The 22,762-nt window shown below is 60.7% G+C and overlaps 1 long non-coding RNA gene across 1 annotated transcript; it reads left to right on the top strand.

Moving 5' to 3' along the window:
* The first annotated feature begins 5,750 nt into the window (after window positions 1-5,750).
* On the top strand, window positions 5,751-13,009 carry LOC138426864 (uncharacterized). The gene is made up of 3 exons (XR_011251812.1): window positions 5,751-6,674; window positions 6,900-6,967; window positions 11,968-13,009. It is a non-coding gene; the product is annotated as an uncharacterized lncRNA (long non-coding RNA).
* The last annotated feature ends 9,753 nt before the right edge of the window (window positions 13,010-22,762 follow it).

The raw sequence follows: 22,762 nt of genomic DNA, 5'->3' as shown, positions 1-22,762 counted from the left end.
GCGCGAGGCGGGGGCGGCCGCTGCTGGACCCACGCCTCCGCGGGGCACACTGCGGCCGGCTGCACCTGTGCGGCCCGAGCCGGCGCCCGGCGCCTTATGTAGGGTGAGGCTTGCCCGCCACGCCCGCCGAGCCCCGCGCTCCGTCCCCCAGCGCCACGGCCAGCCGGGCACCACGGCAGCCAAACAGGATCTCCGGCGCTGCTTTATCAGGACGTGGCCTTTAGAAAATTCTAGAGCAGGCGGCAGACCCTTAGCTGCTCACCTCTGGGCAGGGGGCTGGCACACTCCCTCTGGGGCCCCGCAAACATCTCCGATGTTTACTCGAGCTGCAGTTGCCAGGAGTCTCCCGGGATCACTGCAGGGAGTCAGTCTGGCACCTTCAGCCACACTGAGAGGGGCGTGTCTGGGGCGTGCTGGGGGTGATGCTAGGCTCCCCACTGGGGTGCTGCTGCGGGGAGGGCTCCTGGGGGGCTTCATTCTCACCTGGACCCTTGTCCCTGAAATGGCGCCAGCCTGCCAGGCCCACCCCAACCTGGGAGGATTGACTGCTCTTGGAGGGACCTCCAGAGGTCAACCCCCGCCCTTGGGGGTCCCGGGTTGGGAGTTATCATGCAGCCAGCCTGGGGCTCAGATAAACACCTCCCTGGAGGTCCCAGGAGCTTGTGGGGACCCTGGTTGACCAGCTCACGCCTGGAAACTGCCTTCTTGGCTGGCCTCCCAGGACCCTGGTCGTGCAGTGCACACGCGCTGAGCTGCTGACCTCAGGCGCAGCGGGGGTGAGGCGGGCTCAGGGCTGCCCATCTGGGCGCATCTTTGAGGGGCGTCCAAGGCCAGCCCCGGGTGCTTGGCGCCTTCAGGCAGAGGAGCAGAGGCTCTGCCCACACCCCGTGTGGGGCGAAGGACGTGGCTCCTGGGGCGGCATCTGGGGGAGCAGGAAGCTGGGGGGGCGTTGCTGGTTGGCCCTTGTCCACGGGCAGCTCGCACGCCAGCCCTGCAAGGGCTCAGGGCAAGGGTCAGCTGAGGGTCACGATCAGGCGAGGGGAGGGTTGGGGCACAGGTGTTCAGAATCCCCCAGCTTCTCCAGGGTACCTGGCTCTGAGCAGTGGCTGGCATGGAGGGGGCGCCCCGCTTCCTAAGGGGGTTCTGCCGGCAGAGACTTGGGGTGCTGAGCCCTGGCTCCTTCCACAGAGGATCTGTGTCTGGGGCCTCCTCACACCTCACAGACCACAGCCTGGCCGCCTGTTCCCAGCTCACAAGTACAGAAGCTGCTGTGTGCTCGCCTAAAGGAGTTCCAGCTTTGTGGAACAGTGTTTGAAGGCCGGGGGGCGGGCAGGTGGGGCGTTCTCTATCGTCTCTCCCCACTGCTCTCCGCACCCCGTCGGGGGTCCCGGGACTAGGGGTGCGTGGGCACAGGTGGGCGGGGGCCTCCTGCCCTGGAACCTCCGTGGTTGCCCCTGCAGGCGGGGTGGTGCTGAGAGCCGCCTTTGTTCTGGGGGTGACAGGGGGCCTCGGTAGGGGGCTGCCCCAGGGCTCCTCCGATTGAAGGCTCAGGGCAGGCTGACAGGTGGGGGCTGGGGTCCCTCAGAGGCAGGGGAGTGGGCCTGCTCTCAGGCCTCCGCCTAGCAGGGGCTCCCGGAGGGCGTGTGCACCCGGATGAGGGGCTGCAAGGAAGCAGGGCTCTGACCGCCACCGGACCACCTCCCACCAGCTGGCCTGGGGCCTGGGTGCCGCCCAGGTGGGCAGCGTGATGCTCCAGAGGGGGCTGGGGGTGCTGCGGTGGAATCGAGCCCCAAGCCCTTCTCTCTCCCAGCCCATGTTCCCTCCCCCTGCCTGGACCTTCCTGGGGCCCCCGAACTCCTCCATCGGGGCATGTGCCCACCTGCCGCTCCACCCCAGCAGGCGCCCAGCCACAGGGCCTTGGCACTGGCTGCCTGAGCTTCCCACACGCGGCTCCGGGCGCCCCTCCCCGCCCAGTCCCCCCCGTCCAGACTGCGCCCTGCGTGTTGGGTGCAGCTGCGTCTCCCAGCGGGCCCCTCGCCCAGGGCCGTCGCACGTTCTGTGTGTCCCAGCGCCTGGGGGGGCCCGCACCTCGGGCCACCTCGGGTAGACCGTGGTCTTGGGCCGGGGACGGGGCAGTGCTCGTGGCAGGCAAGGGGTCCACTTGTTGGGGTCTGGGGTCACCTCCCAGCAGCCCGAGGGGGCAGACGTCGCCAGCCGGATGTCCGGTTGGATGTCAGCGGGTTGCAGTCGGCTGCGCCCGGCCTGGACCACAGAGGCCTGTGTGTGTGCACTTGTGACTCGGCCTGAGTTTCCTGGAAAAGTCACGCGTGTGGTCCAGGCCCTGAGTGAGTGAGCGGCTCTGGCCTTTCAGCACGGCTGGCGCCCAGGTCCTGCTTCGTCCCGGAGAGGCGGGTGTGGGGGGCTTGGGAGGGGTTTCCCTCTCTACACATGGGAAACCACAAAGCAGGACATTGTTGTCGCTGCTCCGGGGGCACGGGAATGTGCTGAGCAAACAGCGCGGAGATAAGCCTGTGTGTGGCCGTCTCGCTACTGTCCCGTCGGCCGGCCAGCCGGCCTCGGGGACAGAGCTCCAGACAAGCGGGCGATTGTCCACTGTGGAGCCCTGCCTCACAGCTGCCACCCCAGCCTCCCGGCTCAGTTGGGAGGGTGGGCACCGACCCCTAGGCCACGGCTCCCCGGGGCTGGGGCTGAGGGCCCGGGTGAGGACTCTGCACTCACGGCCCGTGGCGAGGCCACAAGTGGCTATGGGACCAGGACCCTCCGTGGCCTGAGAGCAGACGCTGGGGCGACGTGCTGACCTGGAGACCCTGGGCCCAGAGTGGCCCAAGCAGAGGCTCCCTGAGGGACCTCTGCTGGGGCGGAGTCGCCTGCCCGCCGCTGCCCACCGCACCCCGGCGTCCTGTGTGTGGCCAGCCGGGCAGGCGCCCCCACTGTGGCTCTTTCCTGGAGACCCCCACCTGCAGCGAGCAGGGAGCGGCCGTGTGAGGCTTGGGAGGGGCCCGGCCCTCCGTGTCACTCTCGGCCGCCTCACCCGTGGCTTCTGGCCTCCTGTCCACTCCCCGGCCAGCCTGCTTCGAGACCCCCACCCTCAGCTACTGGGGTTGGCCCTGCATCTGGAAGCGGTGGGGCCAGTGAGCCAGGACGGGCTGGGAGGGGCCCCCAGAGAGGCTGCAAGGGGCCAGGTGGCCGTTCCTCCCCGGGCCCAGGGCCTCCCTGCAGGCCCCCAGCAGCCTTTGGGCCCCAGTTCTTCCTGCGGATTCCTGGGCCCAGATTTGGGGTGGGGGCTGTCCCTGCAGAGCAGCCCCAGGGCTGCCTGTGGTCCCCAGCTCCTTCACAGCGCCGTTAGATGGACAGAACTTCGTGTCCACGGAGGGGGTTAGGTGTGGAACTGGCCTTGGCACAGGGTGGGGCCCTGGGGAGGGGGCGCCACTGCCCGAGCCCACGGCTACTGCGGGCTGGGTGAACCCGTGTCCCTGAACAGGCTCACCGCCCATCCCTGCGGGCTGGGCCTGGGCTCTTCAGTGTCCGTTTTAGCCCCTGGCCTGGCTGGGGCCTCACCAGGGACCAGGGAGGCTTAGGGGCACATTGAGCTGAGGTGGGCTGGGAAAGAAGGCCTGGGGCTGGGTGCCCGCCCGCTGCCCAGGCAGCCCTGCGGGAGGGGCCCTGGCCGCCTGGCCCTCCTGCTGGGGAGGAGGGAGCTGGGTCCCAGAGGCCGGCTCCTAGGAGGCGGTGCTCACCCGCCTCTCCGTGACCCCTGGGGGCCCTCCGATCCCCCTGGGGGTCCAGCACTGCCCCATCAGCACCCCCTCCCTGCTGCTGGGGACCTGGGGCACCCCCTCAGTTTCCTGGCTCCAACCCCCACTCCTGTCCTCCGTTTGAGGGTCCTGAAGGCTCCACTCAGAGATGCTGGTGTCCCGCTCAGAGGCCCCCCAACAGCTGATCACGCCCCCAAACCTTCCACCCCCCCGCCCCACCTATTCCGCCCCTCAACGCCGGCTTCGCTGTGCTGAGAGCTGGCAGATGTTGGTGAAAAGCAAACAGATAAGGCTGGCCGGAGGGACCCGCAGGGGTCCTGCGTCAGGGTTGGGGGGTTATCGGGCTGCTGGGACCTCCAGACTGACTGGGCAGTGCCGAGCGTTTGCTCTGCTGGTGGCTGTGAGGGGGCTTCGGGGAGGGTGGGAGGTTGTCGGCTGCTGCAGGTGTGACCCGGTGCGCACGAGCCTAACACTAGGGGATGGGAAGGAGGGGGGAGGGGAGGAGGGGGGAGTGGGAGGGGGGAGGATTGGGCAGGGGGCGGTGGTGGGGGGAGTGCATTTTTAGCAGAGGGGCTAGGTCGGGCTGCTCTACAGAGCTGGCCTGGTGGCTCCGAGCCCGGGCTGCCAAGGTCTGGGTCAGGTCCCGGGCCGGCTCTGGGGAGAGCCCCACCTGTGCCTGGTGGAGAGGGGAGGGCAGTTCTGGCATCTGCTCTTCTAGGGGCACTGAGCCCGCCAGAGGCCCCACGGTCACGACCTCGGTGTGAATTTTGGGGAGACGCAAATATGCTGCCTGAAATAAGTGGTCCAGAGTTGTGGGGGCCGTCAGGTTGGAGGACCCTGCAGGACCCCCAGAAACAGACATCAAGTGGTCTCTGAGGGCAGACACAGCGGGGAGAGCCCTGAGTAGCCCAGGAAGGCTTCCTGAAGAAGGTGGAGGGCCAGCCAGACCTTCAAGGCCAAGAGTCGGGGTTGGAGTGGGGAGAGGCCTTGGCCAGACAGGAAGTGCCGCCTGTGTGGCTGAGGGGACATTGCTGAGGGGCGGGGTCTGGCCAGAGGAGAAGGGGTGAACTAAGGATGGAGGTGGGGGCCGTGACGCGGGTATCAGCAGGAGGCAGGGAGGGTGGGCAGACCAGGGCCGGGCTCCCGGGCTTACAGGGGTTGGTCTGCCGGGCTGGTCATGGAGACTCAGCATGTGCCACACGGGGCCAGGCCCTGACCCTGGAGAGCCTTGGGGCCAGGCTTGCTGACCGTGGGGCCATGGGTCCCTCTGGCCGCCTGGGGGTGGGGGTGTCAGGCGGGTCCCTGCAGGCCCAGGACAGCGAGTGGCTGCTGGGCTTGGGGCACAGAGGCAGCTGCTCGGGGCTCCAGAGCTTATGGTACTGGAGGGCCTGGCCTGGGCTGCAGGACAGGGGCCTGGGGGCTGGGGGAGGCAGGTGGGCGGGGCTTGGGCTGCAGAAGTCTGGGCGGATGGCGCTGGGCATTCCAGATCCAGCCCTCCGCAGAGGCCCAACTCCTGGCCCCCCGCTGCTGCCCACTGGGGGCTGGGGGCTGGGGGCTGGGCACTGGAGGCTGTGACCCGTGATCTTAGCGCTCAGGGGCAGTTCCGAGCAGGGGGGACAGGGCGCAAGGCTCAGGACGGGTCTCTCCTCTTCCTTCCCTTCCTGCTTCTCTGGCTGATGTTGCTGCTGCTGCGAAGTCGCCTCAGTCCTGTCTGACTCTCTGCCACCCCATGGACTGTAGCCTGCCAGGCTCCTCTGTCCATAGGGTTCTCAGGCAAGAATGCTGGAGTGGGTTGCCATGCCCCCGCTCCAGGGGATCTTCCCGACCCAGGGACCAAACCTGTGTCTCTTAGCGTTCTCTGCATCAGCAGGCAGGTTCTTTACCACTGGTGCCACCTGGGAAGTCCCCTGCTTCTCCTCCAGAGACTAAAAGCATAATTGGGGGGCGGGTCTTGTTTTTAATAGCTCTGCGGGTACGTAACAAACACACACACAAAACGCGCAAACAGGCAGGCCTGGGAGATACTGCAGGTCAGTTCCAGACACAGCTGTCGTAGCCACGCGTTCCGGGAAATAAACTCCCTCAGAAGGACAATGCGGACAGTGGAGAGCAGTTTATCACACCGGTGGGCCCGAGGCACAGTCTGCTCTTAGCCAAGGACCCCGACCAGCATTTGTGAAAATCTTTTATACCCATGTGCACGTGTCTGAACCCACCAGTCCAAATTCCTTGAGACGTACATAATGCAAGGAAAATACAGTCCCAATAACCCATCATTCACGTGCTGCGTGCTCATGTGCTCAAACAGTCAAACAATTAGCCAATAATCAATAAACCCGAGGTTACACTCCAATAGATACAGAAAAATTTATGGCCTGTCTGGAGGAAGGGGTGATTAGTGTATGCTTTCTCTTAGGCGATGAGTAACCTAGATAGGATCTACAAGGCTCCCCTGTCTGGAGGGGGTCTTACCCTTCTGTTGTTGTGTTCATAGGCACTAAGCACAGAGTTCAGCGTCCATTGGAAAGGTGGCCGAGCGCGGTCAGCATGAACAGGCCTGAGATGGAGTCAGGCCCTATGAATTCCTTCTTCATTCCCCCCTCTTGATGCTCTTAACTCATAATATGAGCATCATTCATAGGGATGTATTGCACCCTGGCTCTCCGACCGCCAATTCGGGAGAATGACATCAACCTTCGGGTTACAAAGTTCATAATACACTGTAAAATTCAGGGTCCACAAAGCAGAACTATCAAGGCAACTGTAACAGTGGTTAATATAGTTTCCCACCCATCGCCCTTCACCCAGGAGAGGACCGCAGCCCAGAGAGGGAGGTTTCCATTTGACACTGCTCTTACCTGGTTTTCCTGTCGCCTAGAGCAGTCGCTACATCGCCAGGTAAGTCAGGGACGTATGCGCAACCTTCAACCTTGATTTTGGTACAGGTCCCTCCCTGAGCAGCTGTGAGTGTGTCCAAAGCGGTTCTGTCTTGAAGTCCCGCTTTTCTCATCTGGATCTGCTCTTCACTTAAGGCTTGGGTGGCTTTCTTCTATCCAGGAGGGGCTGTCGTGTGAAATTAGTCAAGGCCTCTGCTTTAACCATGACACCTGTTTCCCTATGCAGGGTATGAATGAGGCAGAATATACTCATACCATCGAAACACGATCTTGTCCACCGGGCATGTAACTGAGGTAGGTTTACCGGGGCTTGTTGTAGGTGAGGCTTTTGTTACACCGGCATTTATATCAAGTGTAACCCCAGGACCCAAGGCTATTGACTGCAGGTCTTACACCAAGCGAGCAAGGAGAGGTTATGATTGGCAAGCGAGAGGAAAGTCTCTTTTTGCCATCCCGGAAAGGAGCAGAGTGGTCTAAAATCTCCTTGGCAGAGCGGTGACACCCACCAAGGATGTCCCTCCATCCCTCACAGAGGCACAGCCCCACATACCAGCAGCTGGAAGTGCTGGGGAAGTCTGCGTAGGAAGGGGCCCACGAGATGAACACATTGTCCTGAGTTGAAACGGAAGTTAAATTCAAAATCACGTTGATGAGGCCAAGCAGCAGGAGTTGATTGTGCGGCTTCATCCTGAAGGGGCTCATCCAGGATCTTTTAAGGATGGTCTTAGTCTCTCGAGGGTCAGCGGGGTCCCTCTGTGCAGTCCACTCAGCATTTTCTGGGTCTGTGTGGTATGTTCTCTTCACCCTCGTATGATGGATCCAAGGGGCAATACCTGCCACTTTAACTGCAGTAGGGGTAGTTAGAATAACATGAGGGCCCTTTCACCAAGGGGCTAGCAAATCATGTTTCCAACCTTTGACCCATACTTGGTCACCAAGCGTAAACTCATGAATCTGTTCCCCAAGGGGGAACGGCACCCTTTCTTGTACAAATTTAGTCACCTGATTTATTACCTTACCCAGTTCCATCTGCTGTGAAATCGTGTCCCCCCTTACCTGAGGCAAATTTGGTGACCCCTGTTTTATTATGGGAGGGGGCCTCCCATACACAGTTTCGTATGGAGAGTAGCCTTGGGACTGTGGAGTCATCCTGAGTCTGAGCAGAGCCGTCAGAAGCAAGTCCACCCAGGAGCAGTCAGTCTCTCTGCTCCACTTGGAGAGTCTCTTTAATGTCCGGTTGGTTCACGCCACCATCCCAGAACTCTGGGCCTATATGCAGTGCGCAGCTTCCATCTGATGTTCAAAGGTTTGCTCACTTGTTGCACTAAATCAGCTACAAAAGCCAGGTCATTGTCTGAGCCAGTGCTGGCAGGAAGTCCAAATCTGGGAACTATTTCCCTGAGCAGGCACCACGCTACTTCTGATGCTCTTTCAGTCCCGGTAGGAAAAGCTTCTACCCATCGCGAGAACGTCCATACCATGACCAGCAGGTAACGGTGGTGTCGGTGAGGTTTCATTTCAGTGAGGTCCACTCCCAGGTGTTCAAAGGGCAGCGTGCCTTTCAGCTGAATACCCGGAGGTTTCTGTCTGAATACCCAAGAGGCAGCATTAACCTGTGGGCAGGCAGCCTGGCCTGGGTGGGTCACTTGCTGTGCTTGGCTTACCAGAGTGTGCGCCAGCTTCTCCGGTACCGATAATTTGCCCCTTGGCAATTCCCACCGTCCCTTTCAGTCTTGATGGCCCCTCCGCTTTGGCCAACCTGACGGCCGTTGACCTTGTTTTATCAGGCTGGTGCCATCAGTGTATAGGACCCAGAGAGGGTCTGGACCCTTGTGTCCTGCTTTAAAACAAACCCCCGACACCGTGCCTCCTCCTTGCAGGCCTGTGCCTCCTTCCTCGACAGCCGGTGGCCTGCTTCCTTCAGCAGCTGGAGCAGCGCTTCTGTCCCCTCCCAGCATTTTCCCTTGGTCTCGGCGGCCAGCAGCAGGCCATCCCCATACTGTAGGGGCCAACATCCAGACTCTTCCGGGTGGAATGAGTTCAGGTCAGAAGCTGGGCCTTCCCCAAAGATGGCTGGGGGGTTCTTAAACCCTTGTGGGGGAGGCCAGGTGAGCTGTCGCTTGGTGTCCCCGACTGGATCTTCCCATTCAAAGGCAAAGGTGGGCTGTGACGCTGGGGCGAGGCGTATGCAGAAGAAGGCATCCTTGAAATCTAGGCGGGTATAAACTTTAGTCCTCATTGGGAGGAGGCTAGGTAAGGTATAGGGGTTTGCAACAGTGGGGTGTGAAGTCACGGTAGCCTGGTTGACTAGCCTGAGATCCTGTACAGGCCTAAAGTCCTGTCATCCTTCCTTTTTGACTGGCAGGATCGGCGTATTCCAAGCCGACTGGCACTCTACTAGAATGCCCGCTTGTTTCAGTCTCCTGATGTGGGGCAGTATGCCGGCCCAGGCCTCTATCGGTAGCGGGTTTTGGCGCTTCCTAACCAGGATGGTGCCTGGTTTGGGTTCTACTATCACTGTGGCTTGATGTTTAGCCAGCCTGCGGGGAGGGGGGGTTGTCTTCCGCCCAGACCTCAGGGAATAACTGAGTTAGCTCTCTCTCCTGCTCTTCCGGCCCACCCTGTCTGCCTTCGGAGGCTCATGCAACCTCCACTCATCTTGGGGTGGTATTAAGAGAGAGAGCAAATAAGTCATAGTGTCCATCCAAGGTGGGCCTCTCCTCAGGGGAGAAAGTCACTTGCGCTCCTAGTTTGGAGAGCAAGTCTCTTCCCAACAGGGGTACTGGGCACTCAGGAATGCAGAGGAATTCATGAGTCACTTGGTGCCCCCCCATCTGACATTTTCTGAGCTGGCAAACGATTTAATCCTGTCTTCTCCCGATACCCCAGTTACAGCGGTGTCTTTTTGGACAGCGATGCCACCGGCTTTGTTCCTACCGACAGCTCTGCTTCTGTGTCCACTGGGAAGTCAGTTTTGGTCCCCCACTTTTAAGGTCACCGTGGGCTCTCGGGGACCTGGTATCTCTGAGCCCCGGCAGCCCTATTGAATTTCCAAGTCAGCAAGCCCCACAGCTGCGGGAGCTTCCTCTTCCTTCCTTGCCTTAGGGCATTCATTCTTCCAGTGGCCAAAAGCTCGGCACCAGGCACACTGGTTTGGCTGTAACGGGGCCGGGGCCTCCGTTGGGACTGTCCTGTCCCTGGGGCAGAGGAGGTTTTCTGGAGGGCCTGAGATAGACTTTCCCAGGGCAGCAGCTAGCATTGCAGATCTCTTGACTGTCCTCTTTCTTTCCCTCCAGCTCTCTGGCAGAGCTCAGCCTCTGCTTAATTCCAACGTCTCCCTCCCCTTCTTGTCAGTACTCACCAGGAGAGGTGGGTATAGCTTGGCCATAGCTTGGGCGGTTCGGCTGGAGCCTGATCCTGGAAGTGCTGGCCAGGCCTCTGTCACCGGGATCGGAGGCTGCTGAGCTGGCAGCTCTAGGACCTCGGGGAGAGCTGGCGGAGGGGCAGCGGCTGCGGCAGGACTTCACCCGGCCCTGGATGGGGCATCAGGGCGGCCTCGGTCCTGGTGGAGCCCTGAAGCAGGAGCGTCACTATCCAGTGTGGGGGAGGGGTCAGGTCGACCCGTCCAAGTCCTGTAGAACTTCCTTTTTTGTCATCAGTCAATTTTTGTGCCATTAATGTTTTTCCCTTTCCCTTCTGGACACAGAAGCTTGTCCAGGTAGGAGGGTCTTGGGCTCACCCGAGCCGTGAGTCAGTATGCGGACGTTGACCCGGGGGTCCCGGCCCTCCTGCGTAGACTGTTTCCACCGTGTTTAGGTTCAGGGCGTTCTCTGGGGGCCACCCTACCCCACAGGGGGCCATTCGACCTCACAGAGCGCTTCATCTTCACCCCATTGTCTCCTCCCGATCCCGTCTTAAACTTTTGAATCGTGCGCCTTAGATTCGCCTCCCCCATCTTGCTTCCCTTCTCAGACCTTCTATTTTTCCTTTTCGTTCTGTCTAGGAAGTTCTCAGCACCCTGTGCACTTCTGACATTTCCACTCGAGACACTTAAATTGCCATTCGGCCTCCTTCCTAACTGGGGTGAGAAGAGCCTCACCTGCCAGATCCCAGAGGGAGAAGGGGGATCGGCGTGCCTTCAGCTGCCTGTCAGCACAGCCGAACCAGAAACCACATGGTCCAAGACTGTTTCTCCCGTAAAGTCCGTTCTGCCTCGGTGGGCTTGATCAGGTGCGGATGAAAACACAGATGGGTTAAATATCCCACGTCCCAGGCCGTCTCCGGGAAAGCCAATTCATACTCACTTACGTATCCCCCTCCTTCTAGCCTGACAGTTCCGAGGGGGTCAAGAATTTCACAGCAGATGGGACACCTCCTGGGGGAGGGCAGAATACGAGCATACACGGACCAGTTTCCTGTCCTAAAAATCCCCTGGCGTCGCTGGTAATAATTTTCCCTGAGACGGCGTGCACACACCTCCTAGATGACCTTCGCAAATTTCCTTCCTAAACCGTAGCATGCTCGTCGACCTGCGTACCAAGCAATCGCTGCTGCCTGCCTATTCCAGGCCCCTGTGGGTCCATGCCCCTTCTAGTCCCTCCCAGCGGGGTGATCAGGCCCCGTCTTCCACCTTGCTGGGTGGGCTCCTCCCCACCTGAGCGCTCAGTTCCCTCGCTGCTGTTCACTACTTGCCAAAGCGAAGAAACCGGGCGTTGAAACGCTGAATTCTTCCAGAGGGGCGAGGCGCCTTCCCCCCTCAAGGAGATTCAAGCCACAAAGCCTTGGGGTGGCCTCAGATGAGACCTGTCTCCTCAAAGTGAGGAGTTTCCCAGCCCATGCACCAAATGTTGTAGCCACTACGTTCCGGGAAACAAACTCCCTCAGAAGGACAATGCAGGTAGTGGAGTGCGGTTTATTACACCAGCGGGCCCGAGGCAGAGTCTCCTCTCAGCCAAGGACCCCGACCAGCATTTGTGAAAATCTTTTATACCCCATGTGTACGTGTCTGAACCCACCAGTCCAAATTCCTTGAGACGTACATAAACCAAGGAAAATACAGTCCCAATAACCCCAACATTCACGTGCTGCGTGCTCATGTGCTCAGACAGTCAAACAATTAGCCAATAATCAATAAACACGAGGTTACACTCCAACAGATACAGAAAAATTTATGGCCTGTCTGGAGGAAGGGGTGATTAGTGTATGCTTTCTCTTAGGCGATGAGTAACCTAGATAGGATCTACAAGGCTCCCCTGTCTGGAGGGGGTCTTACCCTTCTGTTGTTGTGTTCACAGGCACTAAGCACAGAGTTCAGCATCCATCGGAAAGGTGGCCGAGCGCGGTCAGCTTGAACAGGCCTGAGGTGGAGCCAGGCCCACGAGTTCCTCCTTCACAGCAACACCCAGATGGCGTCACGATGGCTCACGTGGTCTCCGGGTTCCCGGCTCACAGAGAAGTCATGTTTGTGCTCTCCTGTGGTCTAGTGAGCGTGCAGCAGCACGATTTCTAAAACACACACTCTGGGACTTCCCTGGTGGTCAGTGGTCAAGAACCCAGCTTGCAATGCAGGGGACGCAGCTAACTCTGCTCCACAACCAGAGCGGCTGAGCGCCACAGCGAAGACCAGCACGGCCAGAAGCCAAGCAATCCCGCACCAGGCATACAGCCTAATTTAGAAATGCCTTGTTGCTAGGAGAATGGACACGTGTGTAAACGGCGGGGTTGCTTTGCCGTGCACCTGAAACTATTGTTAATCAGCCATCCTCCAGTATAAAATAAAAAGTTAAATAAAGAATGTTTTATAGCTGAAAAATGCTAACCGTCGTAGGAGCTCTTAGCAAAGATCACGGATACCACAGGTCACCACAACAAATAGAATGACGAAGTTGGAAGTACCGTGAGAATTACCAGGGTGTGACTCGGAGCCAGGAAGTGCGCAAAAGCTGCGTGAAAATGGTGCTATAGAGTCTCCTGGCGCAGGGTTGCCTACACCCTTCAGTCTGCGGGGGAAAAGGCCAAGCACCATAGAAGGAGTCGACCCACCCTTGAAGAGGCCCGTTTGATCAGCTTTGACCCAAGCACACACCCGTGAGAACGTCACCACCTTCCAGGACGGCAGTCGCTTCCTCTGTCCCCAGAAGTGTCCTTTGCCTCTTTGGGAACGACCTGTCCCAAGCCTGCAGCAGCTGTAGGCCTGCTCTCAGTCACCACAGATCCATTTGCATTTTCTAGAATTTTACGTAAATGGTATCGTGCGCTGTGTACTTTTTTGGTCTGGCTTCTTTCACTCAGCTTTTTGAGTGAAATGTTTTGAGATTCCTCCACGTTGTAGTTCGACCCAGTCATTGGCTCCATCTTGTCGCCGAGCAGTCGTCCTGGTTTGGGTGAGCCTGTCTGCTCCTCCATCCCCCACTGGGGGCCACTGGGAGGCTTCTGGTTTGTGATCCTTACAAACGGAGCTGCTGGAACAGGTGTGTCTGGTGTCAGGCGGCCACGTGCTCCTGTTTCTCTCGGGTAGACACGGGGCATGGCTGGATTGTACAGTCGGCGTCTGTTGGAATTCTCAAGCCAAAGTGCTCTCCAGGGCGGCCCCACCACCGCAACCCCGCCCACCACGGATGAGCTTTCCGGCTTCTCCGCGTCCTGCCAGCACGTGGCTCTCAAGTTTCAGCCCCTACACAGGCGGCGGGTCTCACGTGCGCGTGCTCACCCCTCACGTGCGCGTGCTCACCCCTCACGTGCGCGTGCTCACCCCTCACGTGCGCGTGCTCACCCCTCACGTGCGCGTGCTCACCCCTCACGTGCGCGTGCTCACCCCTCACGTGCGCGTGCTCACCCCTCACGTGCGCGTGCTCACCCCTCACGTGCGCGTGCTCACCCCTCACGTGCGCGTGCTCACCCCTCACGTGCGCGTGCTCACCCCTCACGTGCGCGTGCTCACCCCTCACGTGCGCGTGCTCAGCTGCGTCTGTGTGTCTTCTTAGGCCAAATGTCCTTCAAATCTTTGCATGTTAAAAATAATTGGATTATTTGCTTGTTATTCAACTTTGAGAGATTTAAAATATATATATATTCTGGATACAAATTCTTTACCAGGTGCAGGCTTTGCAAGGGTTTTTCTCCTAGTCTGTGGCTTGTCTTTAAAATCTATATTCTGATTTATTTCTGCCTGTGTGCGGGCCTCCCCTGCCTGCAGGGAGCAGGGGCGGCTCTCCAGTTGCAGGGCACAGGTTTCTCCCTGGGGTGGCTTCTCGTCTGGGGCACAGTTTCTGGGGCTTGCGGGTGTCTGCAGTTGGGGCACACGGACGTAGTGCCCGCAGCATGCGGGGTCTTCCTGGCCCAGGGACTGAACCCGTGTCCCCTGCCTTAGCAGGTGGCTTCTGTTTTTAATCCTGAATAGTATCTTTCGGAGAGTTGAAGTTTTTTTCTTTTAATTATTTTATTTTTTATTGAAAGATAATCACTTTACAGAATTCTCTTGTTTTCTGTCAAACCTCAGCATGAATCAGCCACGGGTATACGTGCGTTCCCTCCCTCTTGAACCTCCCTCCCATCTCCTGCCCCACCCCACCCCTCAGGTTGATACAGAGCCCCTGTTTGAGTTTCCTGAGCCAGACAGCAAATTCCTGTTGGCTATTTTACACCTGGTAATGTAAGCTTCTCTCCATGTAAGCTACTCTCCCCGTACATCTCACCCCCTCCTCCCCTCTCCCCGTGTCTGTAAGTCTGTTTTCTATGTCTGTTAAAAAGCTGAAGTTCTTGATCTTGACAAAAGCCAGCTCACCAAGCTTTCTTCCGGGAATCGTGCTTCCAGAGCTGCGTCCAAGCAGTCAGACTTTCTCATCCTGACGTGACCCCCTGCATCCCTAGCGGTGTCCTTTGCTCTGAAGCCTACTTTGCTGGTGTTAACGTCGCTGCTGCGTTTGCCGTGTGTTTGCACGTCTTTCCCCATCTTTTACTTGGAAGGAGCTCACTTTGTGTTGAACGTGGGGTTCTTCCGGGCTTGCTTGTCCACGCAGCCTGGCCCCGGGCGGGGTTGTCCGCGTGTCTCGGGGTTTCCGAGGCTGCACTGAGCGCAGTTACTGACCCGGGTCAGGTAGACCTGCCGCCTTGTGACCTGCTTTCTCTCCTCCATCCCTTCTGCCTTGTTTTGGATGCACTGAGCAGTGTCGCGGTTCCGTTTTGCTCCGCTGCTGCTGCCTTGCTGTGACTCTCCATCTGGTTTCCCCTCGCGTTCAGGGTCAGATCCACCTTCAGAGACACGCGTGTGAGAGGAGGCCGCGCTGCAGACACGCGTGTGAGGGGAAGCCGTGCTGCAGATGCGTGTGTGAGGGGAGGCCGTGCTGCAGACACGCGTGTGAGAGGAAGCTGCGCTGGCCTCCTGTCCCCTCACCCCGGACTCTGTGTGCGCTGCCTTCATACCTTACAGACCCTCACTAACTACAGGGTTATTATTGTTCTCTAGTTATCTTTTAAAGAGCCTTCAATAAAATGAGCAAAAAATCCTAAAAAGCCTGCATGTGTCCGCGTGACCGCCATCCCAGCCACCTCCCCGTCTGTGTGACCCAGGCTACCAGCGGGCCTCTGCCCCGAGGACCGGCGCGATCCTCCCCCGTGTGATGGCGGGCCTGAGAACACACTCGCTGCCTCTGTGTCTGGACAGCGCTTTGCAGGGCGGTCACTCTCTCTGTTCTGATGCTTCTTCATCTTCTGTGTGCTCCCCCGCTCCCTCACCCTGGCTTTTTATTTTGGCCGCATCATGTGACGTGTGGGATGTTGGTTCCCTGAGCAGGGATCAAACCCATGGCCCTGCACTGGAAGTGTGACGTCTTAGCCACTGGACTGCCAGGGAAGTCTTTTTCTTTGAGAAGTGATTTATGTGGCGGTAGCAGGGCTTGGTTATGGCGCGTGAGATCCCCTTTTTAAGCCACTCCATTGCGGGGCGAGGGCCTCTCCGCCCGGGTGGGGGCCGCCCTCGAGTCCTGTGTGTGGGCTTTTCGCGCCAGCAGCTTCCCGGTCTCCTGCGGCTTCGCGCACTTGGGCTTGGGAGCCGTGGCTCTCGGGCTCAGCTGCCCTGCGGCACGGGGGACCCTCCCAGACCTGGGCCCAAACCCGCTTCCCCCGCGATGGCAGGCGGGTCTTCAGGGGAGCCCCTGGCAGGGTCTCGGCTCTTCTCTGTGGCACATGGCATCTTTGGTGTGGCGTGTGGGACCCTGTCCCCCGAGCAGGGACAAGCCCAGCGCCAGGCAGCGGGAGCACAGAGGCCTAGCCACTGGACTGCCGGGGAAGTCTTTTTCTTTGAGAAGTGATTTATGTGGCGGTGGCAGGGCTTGGTTATGGTGCATGAGATCCCCTTTTTGATGAATTGACCAGCCGGGCATGGTGTGGCGCGTGGGACCCTGTCCCCGAGCGGGGGCGAGCCCAGCCGCCTGCATCAGGAGCGCAGAGGCCTCTGGACTGCCAGGGAAGCCTTCCTTAAGAGCCTCTTTCCGTCCCTGGTTTTGAGCGACGTGATGGCTTGTCTCATACAGTTCTCTCCGTGTTTCTTGAACTCGGGGCTATTGAGTGCGCGAATCTGTGGGCTTCTGGTTTCCATCATTCTGAGCGAGTTCTGGCCCGTACTTCTCCAGTCTGTCTCCTGTCCCTCTCGCCTTTTAGAGGCAGCTGCACACACATGGAACTGATAGCGTCTCCCCACTGCTCGCGCGCGAGCTGCTCAGTTTTGGCTTCTTCTCTCTGTCTGTGTCTCGCCTTGGATGGTTTTCATCGCTGTTCCTCGGGCTCACTCATCTCTTCTTTCGTAGGGTCTAAGTGGATGTTAATCCCGCCGGTGCACTTTTCATCTCGTGTGCGGCCATCGTTTTCATCCCGAGAATCGTAATTTGGATTATATATATATATGTTTAATATATATATATTTATCTTCCTTGTCTCCGCTTAACATGGGCAATCAATGCTTATTTTCTGTGCTTTATGAATTGAACAGAGGGAATATAATTTTTAAATTTATTTTAATTTAGGCGACTATAGTTATAATACAGAGAAGACAATGGTACCCCACTGCGGTACTCTTGACTGGAAAATCCCATGGACGGAGGAGCCTGGTGGGCTGCAGTCCGTGGGGTCGCTAAGAGTTGGACACGACTGAGCGACTTCACTTTCACTTTTCACTTTCATGCACTGGAGAAGGAAATGGCAGCCCACTCCAGTGCTCTTGCCTGGAGAATCCCAGGGACGGGGAGCCTGCTGGGCTGCAGTCCGTGGGGTCGCTAAGAGTTGGACACGACTGAGCGACTTCACTTTCACTTTTCACTTTCATGCACTGGAGAAGGAAATGGCAGCCCACTCCAGTGTTCTTGCCTGGAGAATCCCAGGGATGGGGGAGCCTGCTGGGCTGCCGTCTCTGGGGCTGCACAGAGTCGGACACGCCTGAGGCGCCTCAGCAGCGGCGGCAGCAGAGCTGTAATAGCCGTTTTACGTCCTTGTCTGCTCACTCTAACATCCGCGTCAGATTCGGGCTGGTTCGGAATGACTGACTTTTCTCCTGATTATGGGTTGAATGGTCCCTTTTCTGTGCCCTGCTGGGATACATCTCGATTGGGTGCCAGGCGCCGGGACTTTTGCCCTGTGGGCAGGTGCTCTCTGCCTCCTCTGTGTCCTGGGCTCTGTGTGGGACACGGTTGAGGCTCGTGGGTGCCATCTGGTCCGGCAGGGGTTGCTCAGGTGGGCTGCCGGTGGGGCTGGCATAGTGCTCTGTGGGCAGGGCCGGGGCTGTCTGCCTGCTGCACTGTGATCCTGGGGTTTGCCCGCATGGCCTGGGGGGCCTGCCCCCTGCCCGTGGGGGTCCTAGCTGCTGCTCTCCCGTCCTTGCAGGTGGCTCCTCCTAGCTTGGGCACATCCCTCACTTGCGTGCCCTGCCCCATGGGGCTCGGGGTTCTGCCCACCCAGGGCTTGCTCTGTGCAGCCCCGTCTTCTCCAGCATCCCCTGGACTCCATCTACCCTGTCCCCAGGAGTCTCAGTCCCCTCCCCACACCTCGTCCTGGTAGCAGTTTCAGGGCAGTGACCAGGAAATTGTAGCTGGCACCCACCTCGTGGGTGCCCATCTCCTCTGCGTTCCCTGCTCTTTGCTGCCTGGCGTCCAGCGTCTTGACCACAGTCAACCTCACGTGTTTTTTCCCATCTTTTAGTTGTTAAACCTTGTCACGTGGGGAATGCAGGGAAGGGCGGGAAGGAAGACACTGCCCCCAGAGCCCCCGCCCACAGCCACGCTGCCAGCATGGGCTCTTCGGGCACCTCCCCATCCTGAGGCGTTGGGCAGCACCACGGGGACTCCCGTTTTACTTTTCCAAGGCGGCCTGAGCACCTGGCATTTATCAACTCCCAGTTCTAGAGGCTGGAGTCTGAGGGCCAGGCCTCAGCAGACTTGACTCCCAGAGGCTGGGAGGAGCGTCTGGTCCACGACCTGCCCCTCACCGCAGCGCTTCCTGGCCACCCTTGGGGTTCCGTGTGCTGTGGACGCACCATCCCTATCTCTGCCTGCATCCTCAGGTGGCGTTCTCCGTGTGTGTGTCTGAGTCAAATGCCCCCTCTTTTTATGAGGACACCGCCACGTGGGCGAGGGCCCACCTGTTTCGGTGTGAACTCACCGGAAGCAGTTGCGTCTGTAAGGACCCTACTTGCATGTCCAGCCCCCGCTGAGGCTGGGGTCAGCGCCTCCCCCCGTGCGTGCATCTTCAGAGGGGCCGCCTGCCCTTTGGAGACTCTGCTTTGGGGGCTACTTTGTATGCTTTCCTCATCTTCTGGGGAGCCGGGGGCAGACCCATTCCTCCCGAAGATCTGCCTGCACCCTCCATCCCGTAGACCCCCTGGGCCCCTGTCGCACAGGAGAGGCCCATCTCAGGGGTCCTGCCTGCTGTTGCTGGGGGCCTCCAGAGGCTGTGGGTTCACCCTCTGAGCTGGAGCACTGTCCCCGCCCCTGCTGGGGGACCACCCCTGGGGAGGAGTGTCCTCGCACCTCCTTCTGAGCATCACTGAGATGAATGGCACCCCCAGGCCTGGGCCTTGCTGGCCTGAGCCGCCCCCCTGCCCTCTGGGTACAGCCTCACCAAGCACTCATGACTTGTGGATCAAGGGTCCTTTCACCCACAGTAACGGATGTGGCGGTAGCCGCTGCCGCAGCCCACGCTTGCAGCCCCATGCCAGGCCCTGCCCCTCGCATGTCTGTGGTCGGTGGGGTTGCCTGGAGTCCAGTGCTGCCCACCGGGCCCCATCCCTGTGCGGCTGCCCCTGGGGTGACGCTGACCCATGGGTGACAGGCAGGGCAGGTCCCTCAGCTGCTCCTTGAGAGCTTTCTGTTGACTTTCCTGCTCACCTGGCTCAGTAATCTGCTGGTGCAAAGGCCACATCCGCTTCCTTGAGGCCCGCTCCCACCACACTGCGTCACCTAGACTTGGCTCTGGTTCCAGCCCTGGCCTCCGGGGGGTCACCCCTCCTGGGGGGTCACCACTGAAGGCTGCGCTCCCCACCATGGGAAGGCAGGGCATCAGGGGCTCTCTGTACGGTCACTATGCCAAGGACACGTGGCCACGCCTAGGAGGACAGGCTCCTCTCTGGGGGAAGCAGGGACAGATTCTAGCCGTCCAGGAGGGGGCGGTGTTGTGACCAATTTCCTCCCAGCCCCAGAGCTGGGCGGTCGTTCTGGGCACTTCTGAACCCTCACACAGCCCCTGCCCTGAGGACCAGCCGGCAGTGCGGGCCCTGCTGCCTCCGTCCTGCCCCCTGGCTCCCCTGGGGGTTTAGGCCAGGTGGGTTCCAGGTAGTCTGTTTGCAAAGGGCCCTCTAAGGGTGGGGACTGAGGCTGTAGGCAGAACCCCAGGACCACCGGGTGGGGGCTCTTCTCTGGAGGACGGAGGCCATCGGGTTGTCCATTTCCCCCGCACTTGCAGGCTGCCACCTGGTTCCCTGCGCAGGCGCAGAGGTGGGCGGCCCTCTGTGGGGCAGGGCCGGGCAGGGAGGGCCCAGGGCCAGAGCAGCAGGGCGGGCTGGTCAGCTGGGGAAGGGTCCCCAGCAGGTGTGATGCTTAGAGCGACTGATGATTCCCAGCCCCCACTGCGCGGAGGCCAGTGACCTGCCCAAGGTCAGGCAGAGCTCCCTCCAGTCCAGCCTGTGAGCCGCGCAAGCTGGATGCTGACTCCGCGGCACGCGCTGCTCACCTGGCACAGCGCCGGGATGCGGAGACAGGCGGGGTCAGGGGACGACGAGACGCCTTCGGACTGACCCCGCACCCGGTTGCGGGGGCCCTGAGGCCGGCGCCCTGAGGCCGGCGCAGACCCCGCGGATCTCCGGGAGGGCGAGGTCCACTCAAGCCACGCCCACGCGGGGGGGGGGTCCGAGGGGCGTGACTCACTCGCTGAGCCACGCCCCCGATCAGGTCCGCCCACGCCCCGGCGCAGGAGTGCACATGCGCAGACTTCCCTCTGGGCGGCTGTGCGGGCGACGCGCGCCACCTGCTGGCCAACGTCTGCATCCCCGGTGCCTCCCGCGCCTGCGACCTTGCTCCGGTCGCGCTGATCAAGGCGCGCGCTTGCCTGGGATGCTGGGCCGGGCTGGGGCGGGGGGCGGTGAGCTCCCTGCACGTCTGGCTGCGGGAGCGCCCAGAGGAAGCACTGCAGTGCGCAACGACGAGGTGGCTCTGGGGGGCCCTGGGGCCTCTGGCTCCTGGGACCTCGGGGCCTGGCAGGGCCTGTGCGGGGCTCCGCGGTGGGAGGTGGCGCTCCGCTGGACCTGATCCGAGGGACCTGGCGGTCGCCAGTTCTCCACGGCTGTGCCAGGCTCCCTCCCGCTCCCGGCCCATCCCTGTGCCGTGCAGAAGGGGCAGCTGCTGCCAAGATCCCAGACCCCAGATACAGGAGGCTTGTTCCAACCCTCTAGGCTGCTCATGGCCCTCCACGGTGATGTGCGGTTTCAGAGCTGACCCCCATTTGCTGCCAGGTCCCTGCAGGCCCCAAGGGGACAGCACCCCTTGCCCCTGCACCCCAGCCTAACGTTCTGCCTGAGTCTGGGGGGACCACCCCCAGGACCCCGCCCCTCCCAAGGCCACCTTCTGGCAGGAGGGTGCAGGTGGGGGCAGGAGGCGGCAGCCCACACAGGGCCCTGAAGCGCCACAGTATGCAATGGAACTGCCCTCCACCACAGAAAAACTGCAAGCTTTTACTGAGTGCCAGCTGTATGCAGAGCACATTGCAGGGGGTGCCCGGGAAGCAAAGAGTGGGCTGGCTCGGAGATCCTGGGAGGACCTGGGGAGGACGTGGAACCCCAGGAGGGCCCGGTTCCAGACCCCTCTTCCCACACATTCACCAGCATCAGGGGCGCTAGGATGGAGCTCTCCATGGCTGAGAGAACTCTCCAAGTTTGCCACGGCTATGCCAAGCTCCCCCTCCCTGCCCTGTCCCCCCCACCCTGCCCCGTCCCCCCGTTAGCCTAGCTGTTTGGTGTCCTGCAGGCTGCCTGGGGGAGCTACTTGCAGGGGCTTGGGGGGTGCTACTGGGTAGGTGTGGACGTTGCTCCCTCCTCCCGCCCCCCACCCCCCCAGCCCATAGACGAGCTTGGAGGAAGTAATTTCCCAGTGATCTTACCTGTGGCTGGAGAGGTAGGCCCCAGTGTCTGCATCTCAGTGCCCCACCCCCCAGGGCAGAGCCAGGTGGGCGGCCTGGGCACCGGCCCATCAGCTGTAAGGGGCACCTGGGGGCCCCACCTGGCGACTCTGGGCCTGAGGGCAGTGGGTCCCCCTGGTGGTCCCCTGGGTCCTGACCAGAGGGAGTGGTCAGTGGCTGTGTCCGTGAGTCCCTGACCTGGGAAAGGGTGCAGGGACGAGGAGGCCCCCAGAGGCTCCCGGAGGCTCTGCTGCACGGGGTGGGCGCCCTCGCTGCCTCCCAGGTCAGTGTGCCCGGCCGCTGGGTGGCTGACGCTGGTCTTGGGCTCTTGATCCTAAGTACCGCCCCCCCAAGGCCCCTTGGTTCTGACACTCTAATCCTCAGACCCAGCCCTGTGCCCAAGCTGTACCCTGACCCCATCCCTGCCCTAACCTGCCTCTTAGAAGCCCCCTGGGCCTCTGGGCTGACCCTGTCCCCCCTTCCTTAGCAGGTTTAACACATGAGGCTCAGGGGAAGCAGGTGGGTCCCCGTCAAGGCTGCACCCTGAGTGTGTGGCCCTGTGCCTGGTCGGGGCACGCAGGGCAGAGGGCAGCCTGGGCCGCGGGGACGCCTGTCCTCCACTCGCCCTGACCCCGCCCCCGACTCTGCATTGGACCAGGGAGCAGCTGCCTGTGTCTTGCTCTCTGGGGAGCTCCCTCCTGGCCTGCACCCTTGATGGGCCCCCAGAAGCCGCTGGAGGAGGAAGGGCGGGGGTGCTGGCACGGTGCCCCAACAGGACCTGGCCATAAACTGGGGCGGGGCGGGGCTGCGGTCTGGACCGCTGACCCTCCCTGCTGGACTTTCCCCCCAGCCTGGCCCCCAGCTGTCAGCCCTTCCTGGGAATGGGCTCCTTTGTTTGTTCCTTGAGAGCTCAGGTGTCATTGACTGCCTGCCCAGGTCCCTGCGGGCCACTCTGCAGGCCTGGGGAGGGGCCGGGGGGGGGGGGGCGCTGGGCTCTCCAGGGGGCCTGGGGCTGCAGTGAGGCCCGCCCACCCACCCAGCAGAGGGGCTCAGGCCTGGAGAGGCCACCAGTGGATCAAAGGCCGGGCCTGCGTGCATCCACTCAGCCATCGCCCAGCCCTGAGCTGGGAGCGCGGCCGGGGGTCGAGGAAGGCGGTGGTCATCTGAGGCAGAAACAACAACTTTTGCCTAGTTTTGAAAGCAGGGAGGTCATAGGGTTTCCCCAGCTCCTTGCTGGCTGCCCTGCGCAGTCGCAACCAGGCGTCAGCCTTCAGCGGGCGGTTGTAACAGAGCCCTCGGGAGGGTGCCCTGCCCCACTCCCAGCATGGCCCCCGAGACACCGCTGGGGGGAGGCTGGAGCGCTGAGCCAGTTTCATAACAAGACTGAGAAATCTTTCACCTTTCTCATGGGGCTCCTGTGGGCACGGATGGTGCAGA

Source organism: Ovis canadensis, chromosome 21, assembly GCF_042477335.2.
Source record: "Ovis canadensis isolate MfBH-ARS-UI-01 breed Bighorn chromosome 21, ARS-UI_OviCan_v2, whole genome shotgun sequence".
Classification (NCBI taxonomy): Eukaryota; Metazoa; Chordata; class Mammalia; order Artiodactyla; family Bovidae; genus Ovis; species Ovis canadensis.
This window is presented reverse-complemented; position numbering and strand designations above follow the sequence as displayed.